This window comes from Drosophila suzukii, chromosome X (genome assembly GCF_043229965.1).
Source record: "Drosophila suzukii chromosome X, CBGP_Dsuzu_IsoJpt1.0, whole genome shotgun sequence".
NCBI lineage: Eukaryota > Metazoa > Arthropoda > Insecta > Diptera > Drosophilidae > Drosophila > Drosophila suzukii.
In genome coordinates this window covers 11,255,394-11,274,252 of record NC_092084.1, presented here as the reverse complement: position 1 = coordinate 11,274,252, position 18,859 = coordinate 11,255,394, and the positions used below count along the sequence as shown (strand labels likewise).

General features: G+C 36.2%; 6 non-coding genes across 6 annotated transcripts; 2 read left to right on the top strand and 4 right to left on the bottom strand.

Annotated features, from left to right (window-relative positions):
- Window positions 1-401: 401 nt before the first annotated feature.
- TRNAS-AGA (transfer RNA serine (anticodon AGA)) lies at window positions 402-483 on the top strand. Its single transcript has one exon. It is a non-coding gene; the product is annotated as a tRNA-Ser (tRNA).
- Window positions 484-900: 417 nt separating this feature from the next.
- Window positions 901-982, top strand: TRNAS-AGA (transfer RNA serine (anticodon AGA)). The gene has a single exon. It is a non-coding gene; the product is annotated as a tRNA-Ser (tRNA).
- A 10,653-nt stretch (window positions 983-11,635) lies between these two features.
- Window positions 11,636-11,708, bottom strand: TRNAR-UCG (transfer RNA arginine (anticodon UCG)). Its single transcript has one exon. It is a non-coding gene; the product is annotated as a tRNA-Arg (tRNA).
- A 998-nt stretch (window positions 11,709-12,706) lies between these two features.
- On the bottom strand, window positions 12,707-12,788 carry TRNAS-CGA (transfer RNA serine (anticodon CGA)). Its single transcript has one exon. It is a non-coding gene; the product is annotated as a tRNA-Ser (tRNA).
- Window positions 12,789-13,303: 515 nt separating this feature from the next.
- Window positions 13,304-13,385, bottom strand: TRNAS-CGA (transfer RNA serine (anticodon CGA)). Its single transcript has one exon. It is a non-coding gene; the product is annotated as a tRNA-Ser (tRNA).
- A 153-nt stretch (window positions 13,386-13,538) lies between these two features.
- On the bottom strand, window positions 13,539-13,611 carry TRNAR-UCG (transfer RNA arginine (anticodon UCG)). The gene has a single exon. It is a non-coding gene; the product is annotated as a tRNA-Arg (tRNA).
- Window positions 13,612-18,859: the final 5,248 nt, after the last annotated feature.

Below are 18,859 nucleotides of genomic sequence, written 5' to 3'. Positions count from 1 at the left end.
AGCAAATATTTATATAAATAAAATAGTAAAATCATGAGTAAACAAAACTAACTAAAATAAATTTAAAAAATGAAAAATAAGCTTAAAATTTTCCTGAAATATATAATTGTAGGCCAAAAAGAATTCATGTTTTAGGTTCATTTCTTGAAGTACTCAAAAAACCCAAGCATTTTGTAAAAATATTTTAATCACGAGTAAAATGAAAATTTAAGTAAACCAAAATAAAGCTAAACACTTTATAGATCCAATTCCATAGTTTTAGCTTCACAGACTTTATAGCATAGCCATTATCATCGGCAATTTATTGTTTACGCAGCTTTTTTTGTATCTAAAAATAGAAACCCCTCACCAAAAATAACCAAACTTGTTTTCATGGTAGTTTGGCGATCAGCGATCATTAAGCAGTCGTGGCCGAGCGGTTAAGGCGTCTGACTAGAAATCAGATTCCCTCTGGGAGCGTAGGTTCGAATCCTACCGGCTGCGGTGTTAACAAGTTTTTTTTAAGTTCCAGAAAAAGTTAGTGGTTCAGAAAGTATGATCGATCGATCTACTTAGTAGTCCTATGGGGAATATATTTCATAGTATTCAATGCCTAACAATTTTACGTACATATATGTCATATCATACTATTGCTTTGAAACATGAAATATTTATTTGTATTTAAACAAGATGGTTAAAATAAAGATCTTATTAAGATCTTAAGATCTTATTATTAAGAAACTACAGTATACCTTAGGCAGAGACCAAATAATGTTTTCAGATTTTTTTGTCATCAAAGTAAAAAATAAATATATTTTTTTTTTAAAAGAGGTATGTAACCTTTTTATGGCAATTTATAGATCAATAATATTTTTTTAAAAGCCGTTAAAGTCTGGTGATTGGGCCATGGGTGTCAGCCAAGCAGTCGTGGCCGAGCGGTTAAGGCGTCTGACTAGAAATCAGATTCCCTCTGGGAGCGTAGGTTCGAATCCTACCGACTGCGGTTCGGAAGATGTTTTTTTAAAGCTTTTTTGTTTAGATTTGTAGAGAGTATAAATACGCACGTTGAAGTTTAAAGTACGTATTTTTATCCAACACGGAAAGTAGCACATACAAAGAAGAGTCCGGAGAATCCACAAAGCCTATAGCCTCTTAGATTCTCTGATCCCTTGTTGTATCGGTGAAATGGCAAGAATGAAAAATTTTTAGGTTAGAATGCCAATCGATTGGAAATTAAACAACGAGCTCAGCGAGGTATGACATTCCTCATTCTGACTTATACTTTTGTTATGGCAGCCAAAAAACCGAATATTTTTGGCGAAAAAAAGGGTCTACATTTTTGTCAAAAATACGGAACTCAGATTTTTGCCAAAAATGCGACAATTTTTTTCGGTTTTTTCATCGTAGTACAGCCAATTCAAGGCGTACAGCTAAAAGACCGACTGTTTTGAACAGCTTGCTTAATATGCTAACGATCCTCATCAGTTTTATAAAAATTTATTTTTTGACCAATTTTCGCAATTTTTGTAGGGGTTTCATCACATTTTTTCGAAAAATGGCAAAAAATGAAAAATTTTCAGGTTAGATTGCCAATCGATTGGAAATTAAACAACGAGGTATGACATTCCTCATTCTGACTTATACTTTTGTTATGGCAGCCAAAAAACCGAATATTTTTGGCGAAAAAAAGGGTTTACATTTTTGTCAAAAATAGGAAATTCAGATTTTTGCCAAAAATGCGACATTTTTTTTCGGTTTTTTCATCGCAGTTCAGCCAATTCAAGGCGTACAGCTAAAAGACCGACTGTTTTGAACAGCTTGCTTAATATGCTAACGATCCTCATCATTTTTAGCAAAATTTATTTTTTTACCTATTTTCTCATTTTTTGTAGGGGTTTCATCACATATTTTCAAAAAATGGCAAAAAATTAAAAATTTTCAGGTTCGAATGCCAATCGATTGGAAATTAAGCAACGAGCTCAACGAGGTATGGCATTCCTCATTCTGACTTATATTTTTGTTAAGAGAGCCAAAAAACTGAAATTTTAGGGCAAAAAAATGGGTTCAGATTTTCGTCAAAAATACGAGATTCAGATTTTAGTCAAAAATGCGAAATTTTTTCCGACTGTTTCGAACAGCTTGCTTAATATGCCAATGAACCTCATCACTTTTAGGAAAATTTATTTATTTATTTATTTAAATATTTTAGAACCTTTTTGGAAGATTTGTAAACTTAATCTTCTTATAATACCTTTTAAAACTCGTGCATCGTTGAAGTTATTGGCTGTGTGCAAATTTAAGGCTACAGTTCAAGCAAAAGAATACCATCAAATTGGCACTGTAATTAACCCCATATTGATTGAATCTTAAAGGCGTTTAGCTTGCCACCCGCTGAGTCTTGAACCCAACTAAAATCGCCGAAAAATAGAGGTAAAATTGAAACTACAAGAATGGCTTCAACCTCAAGAGGGGCAAGGAACTCTCGAGACCATTGAACCCGCCCCAAGAGGCAGTTGGGCCAAAAAAAGTAAAATAAAGAAGAAAAAGGCCCCAGAAAACGCGCCGAGCATTTGGCAGATGCTAAGTGAGTGATAGACAAGCAACAAGCGACGACAACTTGCGCAAATCGACGACAGAAATCGGAGCAACGCATGATGTTCAAAAAATTGGCGAATCTAAAGTTCTTCAAAAAATAAATGTTCTTAATACCCTTACCATAATAAATAATTGATTTCATTAAAGAAAACTAATTATTAAGCTTTGTGTATCTGTGTTTAATTTAAAACCAAACGTTAGCCCAAAAAAATTTTAACATCTTTTTTGGAGTAGACTTTTTCCATTTCACTCAATGGAAAAAACTTTAATATATTTTTCAGGGCGAATTTTGTTTTGGATTATCACTTTGAAAATTGTTATAATCGAAAAATATGTAATATTACTTAAATTACTTTGATGTAAATATCTTCTTTCTTTTTTTGGACCTATTTTGAATTTCAAAAAAAGACTTTTAAAATATGTTGGTTTTTAAATATAAATATACAATTGTATTTAACTAAAAAAAATTTAAATATGGCCAAATTTGTTCCTTTAAAAACATTAAAAAAATGTAATTATTTCCTTATCTGAATGCAGAACCAATTTTTAGTACCCTCCACAAGGGTATAAAAATACTGGAAAAAAGGCAAAGCTTAGATACGCAAATCTCTTGGGCTGATTTCGGTTTTTCGCCGTTTCGAGCGAGATAAACGACCATACAAACGAGAGACTTTGACCCAAATTCGGCCAAAAGCCTGCGTTGATTAATCGACTTTTAGCGCTGCCCATCGCACAGATACGGCGCGCGAAATAAACCGAAATAAAACAAACTGCAAAAAAAAGAAGAGAATTTGCACAGCTGCTCCTGAGCCGGCTAATTGAGGAAATCGAATGTAAAATTATGTGAGCGGCAAGCAAAAAAAAAAAAAAATTCGCAAACGGCCGGCGAACGGTGACGCATGCATCTAATTTATGTATCTGATAGATACACCGCGATACTTCACACGAACTCCCAAAGTTTTGTTGACCTTCTTCGATCGCTTTTGGCCGCAGATTTTCACTTTTGGCCACGCCATTAATTTCTTCACGGCGCCCACCAACAAAGCAGCTAATATGTCGAAATTGTTTCAGCTCCGAGCTCTGTTTTCCATTAATTCGATTGTATTTCTGCAACTCCCGATTCATCTTTCGATGTTTGCGCGATACCTGGAAATTGTCACAATTCGAGCGGAGTTTCTTCTGTAATTATGCTGCAATCGGGAGTTGACAAATGTGGGGCATAGTATTTTTTTGCTTTTGGTAAGGGCCCCTGGGAAGCAAGCTCAAATTTTGAAGTATATATTTGAGCCAATTGAACTCCCAGTGAGTTCAAAATTTAATGAACTCTGCAAGCAGGTCATCTTTGATATTTCGGGTTCCAGGCAAGAACAGTTTGGAATACATTTATAAAAATAAATACAAAATTGTAAAGTAAAGTTTACTTCACTTACCCATTAATAAATAAATAACAATGTAGATCTTAAATTAAAAATAACTTCTCTTTACCATTTCCTAGTATATTAGCTTGTTAAAATGTATTTCTTCTATTTTCGTTTTACCAAAATTAACAAAAATATCTTTAGGCAATGTTCTATAAGCCCTTTATTTTTTAAAAATTACTAGACATAATAATCGTTAGAAACTGACTAATAAATAAATATATGTTATATTATATACTAGTTTATTAAAATGTACCTCCTCTACTTTCGTTTTACAAAATTAACAAAAATATCTTTAAGCAATGTTCTATAAGCCCTTTATTTTTTTAAAAATTACTAGACATAATAATCGTTAGAAACTAACTAATATATAAATATATCTAATAATCCTAGTTTGTAATCACCTATATTTAACCACACTAACCATTGAAAATGGGTCTCTATTCATTTAACCAGCTATGTAAATAAAATATGGAATAAAGGCAGTGCTGTGCCCTTTCAATGGAGTCGGATATTACCCTCTGACCACGCTCCTTGAGTTAAGAATTAAACGCCTGCCCTCTGGCCACGCCCCCAAATGGCAGACTACAAAACTGACAAGTCGGGGGTTATGGGAACGATAGGGTTAGGGTTTGGGTTAGGGTTAGGGTTTTGTTTCGGGATCGGGGGAGGAAATGGCGTATATGGTTAGCTGACTCAACTCGGCAAGTGAAAACGTTGAGAAATCATTTGCATAAAATAATTTTGCGTGTTTTGAGTAAATAAATTACCGAACAAGGAGGAAAGAAAGAGAACAACGGCGCAGAAGAAACCGATATGGCCACAGAATATATATATATATATAAATATATAGATACACTAGCTGACAGATACATTCACACACACACACACTCACACACTTGTCGATGCAGTTGCAAAACTTTTTTTCGAGCTGTTTGAATGAAGTTGTGCAGACATAAGATAGAAATATATATGCACGGTGAAAAAATATATCTTAAAATTATATTTGTTTTCGGAATCCCAAGTTATATTTTAAAATAATATTTCCTTGACATTAACAATCCATCCATTCTATTTTAAGGTTTATGATTAGCGTTAAATAGTTTCTAAAAGCAATGCGTTTCATTAAATGAAATTTTACCTTTTGATATAGGTTTTATTTTTATAACCTTGATAAAGAATATTCATTCCATCTTAAGTCTGAGTAATTAAAAATATTTTTATAAGAACCAATATAATTGGTTAAATAGTTTCTATAAAGAATGTGTTTCGTTAAAATAGCTTTTGATATAGGTTTTCTTTTTATAACCTTGATAAAGATTATTCATTCCATCTTAAGTCTGAGTAATTAAAAATATTTTTTATGAACCAATATTATGATTTTTTCTCCCTGTTTACGGGGTTTATCTATCAAATGGCCAAGCCCCTGGATAACTTAGCCATATTCCCCTGCTTTCGGCCCTGGTAACATGTCGTTGGGCAATTAATAACGGATTATGAGGCGACGACTCCCAAAGCGTTGACAATGCGGAAAAATAAAATAAACACAAGGAGGGAAACTCGTTGAAAATGGCATAGGGGTGTGGAAAACTGACGGCATCTTTGAGATGCACATCTAGAGAAAGAAATATATACGAAAAAAAATAAAAGTAACGCGTATCTGTGCGCTACAAATGTATCTTTCATCATCATTGGGTCTCCATCGCCCCTTTCTTTATCTTCCCGGGTTTTTCTCTTATAATTCTCCTTTGGCCCCGGCTTTGTCACGCCCCCCGCCCTTCCGTCCTTGCACCAGGCTTTTAAGCTGATGAAAAGGAAAATTCCCGAGCATTCAAAGTCCAAAGTTTTCTTTCTTTTGAGACACCATCCCCCAACCATCCATCGCAAACCCTCGCCGCCGATTTTCGTCTTTATTTTTTTGCGGATTTCTTGTGAAAAGCGTAAAAATTGCTGTAGATTAGCCAGGCGACGACATTGTTGGCTCTGTTTGAGTTTATAGACATCTCATATGAGAGTCGGGCATTATTCGGTCAGGCCCTTGAAGGAGTCGTCTTTTTGGGCATGGGATGCCACCGAGGGATCATGGATGGATGAGGAAATTTGGAGGCAACTTTATTCGGAGTTCAGCTTAAAGGGTTCCAGAATTCGAGAACGAATGAAAGTCACATAAACCATATATCATTAAATAACATCCAGTGTTTCCAGGTGATGATTTTAAATAATTATAATATACCTAGAAATATTAATAGAATAATTGTTAGAAACTTTATAACTAATAAATCTATTTATAAATATTTTAAGCTACAGGATTCTTTGAATTTTTATGTAGACAACAAACAAGAAATTACAAAATTTTAACATTACTAAAATGTAGTAATTTTATAAATATTTTTAAAATGTCACCAAGTGAAATTAATAAATTTCTACTTGAGCAAAAAACATTTCACTGCTAGCAAGTAATTTATAATTAGTTTATTCATTATATAAATAAATAAATTAACTTTTAAGATTCCCATTTTGTTACTAAATACTTGCAAAATACAAATACATTTTACTAATATCTAAAGATCTCTAAGAAGCCTTTGCCTTCTTAGTTCCTCTAATATTATTTGAAGGCCCCTAGGTTTTTTTTAAAGGCAACCTGAGATACGCTGCCAAAAACCTTGTGCATAATTCTATAAATTATAAAATACAACAAACTTGGATGACAACAACAGCAGAGGGAAATGCCTCAGCTCGAGGGTCCCCCTTTTCCCTTCGGAAAATTCTATTACACTTTTCGTTTCTTTTTTTTTGTGTTGCTTTTTTTTTGTTTTGCCCAACTCTTGCTGCCTCATTTTTTTCACTCACATTTTTATGTGCGTCTTGTGATTTTTTCACAATTTTCCGTTGTTACTCCTATATTTTTTTTTTTGCATTTTTATTTTTGCTATTTTGTTGCTGTTGTTGGGCTCTCAAGTGCAATATGCAGGCCTCCCTTGGCCGAAAACCCCCCCGCCTACCGCCTTGGCCCATCTGTTTTTTAGTATCCTTTGGCTTGGCTTTGGCTCCTTCATGTATTTTTTATCTAAATGCCCCAAAGGCATTCTTCTGCAGCATAGACAAAGTCGCCTGCTACTCCTTCGAAAAAAAAAAAACAAAATAATAATAATAAAAAAAAAAGGAAGAGAGAATAAGGAGAAAATAACGCAGTATTTTTTCTTGGTTTTTGTTTTGTATTTTTGTGACTTGCAACAGAAGTTGGCAGCAGAAGAAGGCAAAAGTCATGCGCCAGAGAGCTCCTGAAGGACGCATCAAGGAGACAGTTGCCAGTTGTTGCAGCACAACCCCCCCCCCTGCTCTACCCCTTTTTCCGCCCGCCCCTGGCCGCTTCATCATCATTAGCGCCCTCCCAAAAAAAAACCCAAATGTAAAAAACAAAATGCAGCGCACACAAAAGCAAAAGAAACGCCGAAAATATGCTTAGGGTTAAGTGTTCCCGTTAGAGGAAGCCAGCTGCCTGCGACCCTGATCCCTGAGCCCTGATCCCTTAACCCTTAACTTTGCTCGCCCTCGCAATTGTCAAGGCCCTAATCCCAAGGAGGTCCTGGATAACGGTGCATCGGGATATATGCGATATGGCCGCGCGACCCATTGTTTACCCGAAAAATTGCCCCGCACACAAAAACCTTTGACAGCTCATCGAATGTGAAGACGAATTGGGGGTTCCCTAAAAAACCTACAGTATTAAGATATACGTATCACTAAAATTTTTTAAGAAAATATTAAAAATACTTTTTTATGAAATTATACATTATTATTTTATACTAAACAATAATGTTCACATTGATTTTAAAGTGTTATATTACAGTATTTAAAAATATAAAATTTCCTAATATTTTTAAGTCTTTTTGAATATAAATAAAATTCTTAATCTAAAAAAATTATATTTTTAACAAAGAATTATACAAAAATATTATTCTAAGTATAATATCTAAGTCTAATTCTTATATAAGTCTAATTTAAAAATATAAACATTGTAAATGTAAGTAAATAAAAATAATTTTTAAAAAATACTAAAAAATACTAAAATATATTATTATAACCTATAATTCTTTATTTAATATAAATCCAATTCAACGTTTTCTAAAATTGTAATTGTAAATATTTTTAAGTAGTTAAGAAAAGGAATAGTGTAACAATATTATTTGTGCTAATGAAACGTATTAAGCAATTTAAATCAACTATTCAACTGAAAACAACTATGCAGAAATTCAAAAAAATAGAATTGCTCATATAATTTAAATAAAAAATGTACCAAAACCCTAATTAAATAAAGAAGTTACAACACAAATATGTACAAAATTTCCTAAATTCCTAAGAAAATACATTTTCCTTTCCATTTAATGGAGAGGGTATAAGAAAACATATCCCATCCAATTCAAACACAAATCGCCCCCAAAAAAAGCGTCAAGGAGGCGGCCTGCAGTTCAATGCACCTACAACATCTAAACCCAAAAAAAGGACACAAATAACCGGCAGCCGAAGAAAACAAAAATAAGCAGGGAAGGCCCACACAAACACTCCAGCTAACACACACACACACACACACTGGTGTGTGTTATTTATTGCGACACAAAGGACTCGCGCAGGGAGACAGACGTTCAATGTCCTGCAGCCTGCAAACGCGCTAATAAAATGTGACGAGCGTAACGCAGAACGCAGCGCGAATCGAGGACTTTTTCTTTTCTTTTCGCCTCATTTCTTTTCTTTTTTTTCTCGCTCTCCGCTGCAGGACACATGCCACACACACACACACAGATACAGGACGCAGGACATTGACACCCGAAAAATGGAATGGCATGAAAATAAAAGCCGGCGAGCCGAAAAGTCCGAAGCCCTACGAAGACGCCGAAACTGCCGACGCGCCGGCGAAGCCCAAAAAGCCAATGGCCCTCCGCAGGATGCGCCCAGGATCCGGGATCCTGCACGGCGAAAATGATTTATTGACAGCAACTTGTTAAGTTGAGTCATCGTGTCAGAAAATTTTAAAAGTAGAATACATATAATAGCTAAAAAAAAATATTTTAAAAAATATATTGCTGCATAGCACAATCTAAATGAATTTAGGTATTTTTACTTAAGATTAATTTTCTAAAAAATTAAAAAAGGTTTAAATATTTGAAGTTGAATTTTTACATTCTTTAAAGTCTAATAACAATTTTTCAAATATTAAAAAAAATACTAAAATACTAATTCCTAAAAAAAATTAATTAATAAAGTTCGTTTTTAGATAATGTTCTTTGATTTTGTAGGACAACATCTTATAAGCTTAAAATATATACCAAAATATTTTATTGCTACTTATCGCAATCTAAATACCTTTAGGATTTTTTACACAAGTTTAAAATATAGAATTCAATATCATGTTTCTAAAAATTGTAAAAAAAAACTTTTTCAAATATTTGAAAAAATAAATAATCCTACAGAGCTGGTCAAAAAGAATTGTTAAAAAAAAAATTTATTAGATTTATTTTATGGATTCTTAATGTACATTCAGAAATACCTACATTTTCTTTGGTATTTTTGGTATTTGTAAGTATTTTATTTTTCCAAATACATTTTAATCCCACAATTTCTCTCTCTGTACGGGCACGTGTGCGTGTCCATACACACTGACTAACGCACACACAGCAAGACGAGTCCTGAGGTCCTGGAGTCCTGGGAGTCCTGCTGGATTATCCCTAACGTCATCGGAGTGCATTGAACTCCTTTCAACCTTCGGTTTGGTGCCTCGGCTTCTTTTGCCACTGGGCGTAAATCAAAATGCGCCGAGTTCTGCGTCATGGGCACGGGGTCCTTCGTCCTGCAGCGCCAACAGCTGATGTCCTGACATCCCGGGCATTGCGTATACGCAGTGGTGTCCCCTTGGGTCCCCCTCTTCCTTGGATTGCCTGCGGCCAAAGTTCGTTGAACGTTTTCGTGTGTCGACTTTGGTGTTTTTATTTCTGTTGATTCTCTTCATATTTTCACTTGACGTTTGCGGCGTCTTAAGTTCAAATTTTGTTCCTTCGATAAGGCAACATGTTGCTGGCAACACTCAAGGATCAAGGATGTAGCAAGGATTATTGTGAGGAAATATGGCTTAAATCTAGATTTTACTTTCATTATCTTATTAAAATAAACTAATAATAATATGATATGAATATTAAATGTAAATTTAAATTTAAATTAATAATTTACTCACCAAAATATTTATATATGGCTTAACTAACTAACTACAAAAATTAATTTCATAAATTTTACAAGATTAATGGTATTTCTAAATTAAAAAAAAAATTTTTTTGGTCAACGATAATTTTTTAATGTGTGTTTTTAAATGTGTGCTATGACTTATATGTTTTTATTTTACCGAAAGCAGTTTATTTTAAAGTGTAACTTAAGGGTAATTAAAATTTAAATAACGAAATAAGGTATACTATTTTTTATTAAATTGTTTTGGGCAACAATTGTGTTTTTTTCTGAAATTCCTTATTAATTTGTGATATGTTTTGTGGTAATAAGAACCGCGCCGTGTCATCCAATCAAAGATGGGGCAATCGGCGGCATCAAGGCCTAAAGTCGGAATCGGAATTGGGATCGGAGTTGGAGTTGTAGTCGGAGTTTCAACTTGAGATGGAGATGGAGCTGGAGTTGGACAAACGACCACCAGAACGGAGACATGCAAATAATCTTCATATGTGTGCTGTGTGTCGCTTGGTTGAGCATTGTTAAGATCGGTATCGGGCCAAAAAAACGAGGGATACGGGGTATACGGTGGATATGGGGGGGATCTAGGGGATCTGGGTACCCCATTCATGGCAGAAGTCGGCTGAATAAAGCAGTCAGCTACGAGTTGGCAATACATTTTCCGCCAAAACACCGCCCACCGCCGCCCGGCCGGCAATCTAGTTTGGCTGCACTTAATTTCAGCGCTTAACAGACAATTAAAATCCAATTAATTCTGACGTTTATTATGCTAAGCCGACTGTGGGCCCTCGGATCTCTGGCGGACCTCGAACCTCGGACCCCGGACCGCGGACCTACACATAAATTGCAGCCTCGTCCTCCACTTTGTAGACCAGCTTGTTCCTCCGCGTGTCGTTCTCGTTTTCTAAAAACTTGCTCCTCCGTTTGCTGCCTGACAAAAAAAAATATATATAGCTATTGCAACTAGCAACAAAAGCAGCAGATACACTGGGAATAAATAAAACTACTATTTTACACAATAAAATAAAGGGAAAGTGTAAAAAAATCACAAGGGTCTCAGATATAAGCAGTTATAATATTATAAAAAAATTTCCAGAAAGTCCCATTACCTTTAAATCTTATAAAGAATATAAAAAAATAATAGTCAGTATTTTTTTCCAGTGCATCATCTACCTACAAGAACCAGCGGACAAAGTTGGGCTTCTCGTGGTGGCAGCCACATGTTGATTCGTCCATGGACGACCCATGTAAAAGTCCAATAAATCTTTCAATTGGGTATGCCAATTGGATGGGATTGCTGCTTACCTCACTTGGGCTACACAAAAGGGTAACGCCGGGTATTTCCCATAGGATTATTTTATACCGTTTGCGAAACATATGTTAAAAAAATATGTTTTCAAAAATAGTTTGTTTTACGACCGTGACAGGACTCGAACCTGCAATCTTCGGATCCGAAGTCCGACGCCTTATCCATTAGGCCACACGGTCAGTTACGCAATCCCCATCCCAAATTGCCCAGATAAGATAGAACAAATCCCATTATGGCAGGAAATAGTTTTTCGCACAACTGATAATCAACTATAATATTTGTTTTTATTAAGGGCTATATAATATTTGATATGTTTAGAACCTTTTTCTGGGGCTTGCCATGACTTTTTAAAATAAATCAAGCGATATTCCATAACTTCAAGTGGTAGCAATATTAGATATTGTTAAAGTACGCAACTTTAAATATATATTAAATTCGAAATACCCATGAAAAAAATCTATAATTCCTACTTTGAGGTGTATACCTACTTACCATATAAGTTTTTAAGTTCCGACATGTATTTAATTCCCAAAAAATTGTCCACATCAATGGCAGACGGAGGGCGGGGGGTCTGAGTTCTGAAAACAAGTCCAAGGGGACACCCTGGGGCACAAACCGCAATGATAAGCAAAAACAGCAGCGGCAACAACAACGCCAATGTTGCGAAAGGACCAAAGACCAACGACACCAGACAGGACACATTTTGAGCCTTTTTTTCGGGGAGAAAGGGTCGATATACGCACACAGCGACGCCAGACGGAAGGACAAACGAAAGTAAAGGAAAGCCAGCCGACAAAAAAAGAATTTTATACAAAAATAAATGCCGAGAAACAGACCGAAAAAAGGTTGCCAAAGGTTCAACGAACCCGTCAACGGCAAATGTAAATAATTTTGTGCGTGTCTGATGGTCTTGGTGTGTATCTGTGTGAGGTCTACGCAACGCCAGACGAATGACTAAGGCAAAAAATAGATGCGGTGTTTTAATGTGAAATAAGATTAAATTGGGGAATTTTGAAGATATTTAAATGAGTTATAAGGGGTTATTAGACAGGAAGTAATTTTCGAGCAAAAGTCGTGAGCAAATAAGTCACATATCACTGGGAGTTTGAAATATATTACAATTAAAGAGTAATGGAAATTGCTTAAAAATATATATATAATAAAAAAGAAATCCTTTCGCAGCCGGTAGGATTCGAACCTACGCTCCCAGAGGGAATCTGATTTCGAGTCAGACGCCTTAACCACTCGGCCACGACTGCTTCTTGCGGATCGTAAGTCCAACAATCTTCCGCACATTTTGCAAATTTCAAGGTCCAAAGGTTAACTATAATTTGTTTGGTAAACTATGATGGCACGTAAATAATAATAGCTTAATTGAGAAAAAGCATTCACAGGAACCAACCTACATACACATGGTAAAAACTTCCAATAGGTTTGAAGAAGTTATTTATCTACAATGATTGTCAAAAAATATAATCCGTCTATCACTTAATTTAGTTCATAAAAAAAATGTTTAGGCTTGTTGAAATCACCAAAAACATAGTTTTGAGTAAATCAACAGAGGTTAAACATTTTTATAAAGTTATCTAACCTAGGTTTAAGTACTTAACTAGAGATTGTTATAAAAAATATGTAAGTAAAAACGGTATTTAATATGATATAAATCAAAGCTGTTCATTAAAATTACATAGAATCTAAAAAACTGAGTTAAAACAACTAAAATAAAAGTAATAAAGTCATGTGAGTAAAGAAAAAACAAAAATGTATTTTCATACGCAGCCGGTAGGATTCGAACCTACGCTCCCAGAGGGAATCTGATTTCGAGTCAGACGCCTTAACCACTCGGCCACGACTGCTCCATGTTCTGATGTGTGCCAAATCACCTACTTAAGATTCAGCGCATGTGTTTCTCATATTTGCAGTACATTTCGCTTGTATAAAATAATAAACACCTGTTATTTGCACAGCTTAAATGATAACTAGGAAAAAAAGAAAAAAAGATTTCTATGCGACCGTGACAGGACTCGAACCTGCAATCTTCGGATCCGAAGTCCGACGCCTTATCCATTAGGCCACACGGTCAGTTGGATTACGGCGAACCACCAACAAACATAAAGAGCGGGCGCCGAGAGAACCTGGAGTGAGAACATTTGCGAGAACAAAAACTATTGAATAACGAGGGGAGGGTGAGAAAATGCGAAAGGGGTGGGTTGAGAACTTACATGGTTAAGTAAAAGTTCGACGTTACGAATCCTTATCAAGGCAATCCAATTTTAAGTTTTAAAATAAGGGAATCAAATAAAAATATTAAATGAATATAATATTAGTACTTATATATTTCATAGGCTTCTCATCTATTTATGGCATCCCAGGGGCCAATAACCTTATTTTTGTTACAGAACAATTGGCCAGCTTGTTTACGGTCATATTGCGTTAGGTCATGATTGCTTTATCAAGAACAACTTGAAGGAAAAGTTGCCGCAATAAAAATTCCGTTTGCTCCCCCACAACTTGGACCCCTTTTTTTTGGATGGGGGGGATTGGGTTTGTTCAAGTGTTTTACTTTTTGGGGCTGCTTAATTTCATCGGTGTGCGTGTTTGTGTAATACTTGGATCGATAATTTGTGTCTGCGGCAAACGCATTTTCGGTATTTTGTTTGCCAAGGTTTATACTTTTGTCTGAGTTGCCATGAAAAATCACTGGGAAATTGGGGAAATTAAGTGTGAATGGGAAAACTTATTGTCTTCATCTACAGATAACTCGTATTAAAAATCCCAATTAAACTAAATAATTCTTTAAATATTTTATAATCATTATTTAGATCAACTAAATCATAGGTCTTGTATTTTGACCTACAAGAACATTTAGAGAAAAGGCAATTTTTTTTACCTTGCTACTTAAAAATGCACTTGTAATTCAGTAATGATAATGCCATCGCTAATTTGCTGTGGGCTTGGGAAAGGTCGAAAGTATTTATTCCGCTTTTTTTGTGCTGTTTTTCTATTTCGTTCTCGTTTCGGTGTGGATCTTGGCGAGTGTGGAAGCGAAGCCGGTTACAATTAAAATTAATTACAAACTATCTAATTACATGGTAATATGCTAATCAGCCTCGCCCCTCTTGCTACCCCTCTCGCTCACACTCTGCCAACCTCTCGCTCTCTCTTGCCACGCACTTGGCAACCGGAGTTGGCCCTCTGGGGGGATTCCCCTGCTCTGCCTCAAATGCAGTTTGCATGTCGGTTGTTCGTTGCATGTAAAACTTAATGAGATTTCTGCCATGGCCATGACAAACCCAAAAAAATGGACACACTAAGAACAAATTCTTTAGATCCTTGCGAGATATACATATATCTTTTTATTAGATTAGTCCTTAAGATGTTCTATGTATATAATACGATTTATACATATTTTTTAACATATACAGCAAACCCTCATGTTAAAACTTAAAGAACCTACCCCTACATAATTAAAAAAAATTTAATATAACTATAAATATTATAAAAACAAAAATCATATATTTCACAAACTCAGGGAAAATGTTTAATGTAAAATTATATCATATAGTTAATTTAATAAATTGTTTTTTAATTTTGTTAAAGGTTTCTTAAGCCTTGGCTCAAATTTCTCAACATTTTGTAATTGAAGTGGTTTTATTGGAAAATTAAAGGAAAACTACATTGCTCATAAGATTACAAATAAAAGTTCCTTGAAATAGAGTAATAATTTAATGATATATTAAAAGAAATTCCTCAACGAATGTAAATATTGTCCAGTTTTTCTCTGAGCGCATTCAGCTAAAAATGTTGCCAATGGAAAATATACTTTGGGATGGAGACAAAAGTTCTCGCTGCCGCTTCTTTGGCCAATTATTGGCAGCACTATCGGGGCGCCATAAATCAGCACAGGTGAGTGGGGGGAGGGGGGGGGGGGGGGGGGGGGTGGCTGGAAAGGGGGCAGGTAACAATGCCCGGCCAACAAAGAGTCATAAATAAATTTTTGCAACTAATTCTGTCAGCTCCCGGTGCCTTGCCCATTGCCACATTGCGTTATTATTGATGGTTGAGGTAACAATGCCGCTCGTTTTCGGCCTGGTCAAAAACCCCCAACCAACTGCGGTAGGTGGCGGTCCACCCCTCCTTCCATTCCTCCCACTACCCCACTAGTCCACCTTCCCCACTCACTAATTCCCCGAATCCATGATTAATGTTCGCCTGCATTTCCCCCCTCCTTAAACTTAGTTTCCAAGTAGAAAAGAAACCAGGAAAATAGTAGCTCAAGGCTTACAAAGTACTCGTGATGTTTATTTGCCTGAATAAATGTACATATTTTAAAATATACTTTGGGGTTTTTTTTAAATTATGGAAATAATACATGCATTTGTAAGAAGAATTTTGAATGTAACTTAAGAAAATGTAGTATTTCTTATTACCTAGCTGGTAAAACAATTATTGTATGACTTTTAAGCGGGCTTTGAGCCTGGTAAATAATGTAAGAAACTGAAGCATATTCCGCTTCAATTGATCTCTGAATATTTGATGGAAACAGTCGAGTAAACAATATGGTAAATGTTGTTTGTATGTAGCGCACAACTTTCAAGGGTGGCAACCCTGGCTCCGTACTGGGCTTTGTCCTTAGTATTCCCAATGTTCCCAATGCTCCATCGCTCCATCGCCCAACCAACAAACCCTCCTGTGTGTCCAGTGGCACAAAACCGAAATAAATAATTGATGAAACAGCAAAGCGCACGTAGGGATTTCCAACTACCAGGAAAACCCAACCACCAACCCCCCCCCCCCCCCTGGCCATTTTTCCAGCTGCACTATATGGCTCCTCCCCCACCGACCCACCCCGCCCCCCTTTCACTACTTTCCCCGCCGAACCGCTCTCTTTCGAATGTTTCTCATCCATTTGCAGTTGGGGAAAACTGAAAACCATCTCTGGCCTACGACGCATGATGTTGTGTTGCCCACACACTCGCACACACACATGGTGTACACGCCATGTGCAATGGGATATACGTGGTCATATATATACATATAAATATATATATATATTTCTATATATATATCTGTGTGGGGGTATATATGCTATATATGTTCCTGTACGTGCGCACTTATCGATTTTCTGCTTGAAAAACGTTAAGCGAAATGCGCCCAAAGCGTCGTTGTCGGTTAAGTTGGGTCCGGCCGGGCCAAAAAAAAAACAGGGTTCCCAGTCCCACTTAAATACCGCAACCCTACACGGACAAAATACGCAATGAACTATTAAAAATGGCGCCCAAACGTTTCGACATGTGATATTCTATTATTTTTATGTTACATAATAAATATCTAAAGTTATATCCACTTAAAATAACTTAGTTTTCTATATTTTAAAATAATAGGTTTCCCATTTAAATATCACAACCCTATACGGACAAAATTTGAAAAGAACTATTAAAAATGGCGCCCAACAATTTTCGCAAAAGATTTTGTTACATAGGAAATATCGCCTGAAAAATGTTGTAAAACATTATAAAATACTATACTTGATTGTGTTGTAGGTTCTACAAGAATCAATTGATACCAGAACAAATAAGATAGAATGATCATACGTGATATTGCTGTCTTTTTTTACTGTGTGACAGCACACACAGTTGCTCGTGGAAGAGTCCCTTTTTTCGAAAGGGTTGCCAGGGCCACATGCGAAGCAAATATTCGAGTGTTTTTCGTCTGTGTGTGCATCAATATGTGCATGTGTTTGCAGGAGGTGGCAACAATAGGCGTGTTTCGTAGGCGGTCGTCCTCGACCACTTTTTTGGTCGTCGTCATCGTCAACGTCAAGCAATCCCCAAAGTGAGAAAAAACAAGAAGGGGGCGTTGGGTAAAGTACCAACAGAATAATAATGGATATATGTACAAAAAAATATATAGAAAATTGCAAGTATTAGACCAACCAAGTTTAAAACGTAAATAAAAAAGTCATATATGTTTGTAATGTAAATGTTTTTTTGGGGGAGAAGGAAATACAATAAGGATAATTTTATAAATCTCAATTATGATATACTACCTTTAATTCACTATTTCAATAACAGTTTATGGTCCAGCTTACTTAACATGCACAGATTACAAAACTCTAACTAAAATAAGTACCTTTATAGTTTAATTAATTTTGTGCTAATGCTATACAAAACACAAACACACCAGATTCAAATGCAGATGGGTATTTGTATATTTACATAAATACTCACGTGTGTTTTGTTAACTTAATTCCCGGAAAACTTTCATAGGCTGCCATTAGGGAAAACGAACATGAGAAGATGGACAGGACAGGGCATTGCGGCTATTCATTGACTATGTGCGCACATATCCGTAAATACAAACTGCTGTATATGCGTACAGTACTAGACAGTTGTGTCAGTCGATTGAAAGTTTTATAATTTTTAATTTTACAGTAACACAAAATGCAATGCAACATGATAACCTTAAGCAGATCACAAGAAATCTAATTTCGTTTGTGTAAGTAACTAAACTGATTTATGTACACTGTGTGTGTGTCGGCAGAGGGACGGAAGAAATGCAAAATGAGAAATGTGAGCCAAAGGAAAAAGCTTTGGCATGTCTTTCTTATAGGATCTTTCTTATAGTAATATTGATAGTAAAATCCTTTCAGATGTGTTACCTCTGATTTTTTTTAGAAATAGGTTAACATAGGTTATTTTACTATATCTATTTCAACAGAACGCACTGTACAACTATCTATCTGTCCATCCTTGTATGTATTTGGTGTGTGTGTGTTGGGCAGACATGCAACGCACCAAAACACCCACCCGCAACACACACACTCGAATAGAGACAGACATCCCTAGACCTAAGTTGCATGAACTTCAGTTTCGCCTCGCATTTCGGGACATGGGTGGGCTTTCGAGGGGGGCTTTCCGAGGGGTTGGCGCCTACCAAGGCGAGTCAAAAACAAAGGGAGGATTGGTTGTGGGTGGCACAAATGGCAAAATGGAAACGCACACAGACACAGGGGCAGGGGTGGCGCCTGGGGGTGGGGGGTTCGTTCTAGGGGTTCCATACACGCACACACAGGCACACATGGACTTTGGCCAAGCCCAAAGGCCTGGGATGCCGCCATTTTACTGCGTCCTGCACACAACCCTCAGAATTTTCCATCAACTCTCCCCCCCCAACTCCTCCACCAGCCCCCCTTGCACATTCGTGCTGCAGGTGCGCCGCCACGAGAAGTTTGAGGGGGGGGTGGACAAGGGGGTTGGATATATCTCCTAGTCCTAGTCCAAAGAGTTGATTGCGAGCTCGGCAGAAAATTTCCGACCTATCGCATGCA